Below are 1,163 nucleotides of genomic sequence, written 5' to 3' on the forward strand. Positions count from 1 at the left end.
GAGGGTCCGGCCCACGCTGCGCCTGGGCTGGGACTGGTCTCACCGGCGCAGGGTAGCAGGAAACTCTCCGCACACTCCTAAAAATATTTTCTTCTAAAAATTTAGGTTTTGTATTTGACTTCAAGGTCTTTATGCCATCTGAAATTTACTTTAAGTGTGATGTCGTGTTATATTTATTTATTTTCCTATATAGGAAGCTAATTATTCCATTATCCCATAGACTATCGTTTAACTAGTGACTTACAATGAGACTCATGTCATATCTGCACTTTACCTATTTGCTAGGTCTGTTCCTGGGCGCTAGTCTGTCTCTCTGGCCTTGTCAGTGCCACAGGCTTAGTTACTATGGCTTTATGTAAGTCTGAATACCTGGCAGAACAAACCCTTCAGCTTTTTTCTTCAGAATTTCCTTTCCTTTCTTTTTTCCTGTCCTCTGGTACTACTTGGGAGTGGATCCAGGGCTTTCATGCTGATCTGTACCCCAGTTTTTATTTATTTTTTATCTTGAGACAGTCTCCCCAAACTGTAAAGTTGCTGGTTGAGTGTCAACTTATCCTTCTGCCTGAGCTTCCCAGAGTGCTAGGATTACAGGTGTGTGCTACCATGCCTCATGCCAAGATATTTTTGTTGCTTAATCTGCTAGGAGTTTTATTTGAAATATGCTGAATAAATCTGGGGGAATTTACATCTTTATGATACAGAGTCTTCCTCTCCATGATCACATTTTTTTTTTTTTTTTTTTTTGCAGAACTGGGGATTGAACTCAAGCTGTTGCGCTTGCCAGGGAAGCGCTTATTCCACTGTGCCATCTCCCTGGCCCCACCATGATCACATTTTATCTTTACTCGTAATTAGTTAAGTAAAGATGTTTATAAAACATATAGAACTTCCGTGTAATTTTTGAATGTATTATAGCTAAATTCTAATACAAACTACTATAATTTTCTTTAGAAACACCTCATATGTATTTTGCTTAATTAGTATACTTAAGGAATAAACTTTATTATTACAACTTTTTATAATCATGCTCTTTATCTTCCTTTCAATTATACTTAGTAATGTTATTAGCATATATAGAAATAATTTTTTGAATAATAATCTCTAGCAAAATTATAATTTTTCATTTTTTCTTACTTTTATTTTAATTTCCATTAGTTATTAAA

The sequence above is a fragment of the Octodon degus genome, unplaced genomic scaffold (assembly GCF_000260255.1).
Source record: "Octodon degus isolate 3935 unplaced genomic scaffold, OctDeg1.0 scaffold00040, whole genome shotgun sequence".
Lineage (NCBI taxonomy): Eukaryota > Metazoa > Chordata > Mammalia > Rodentia > Octodontidae > Octodon > Octodon degus.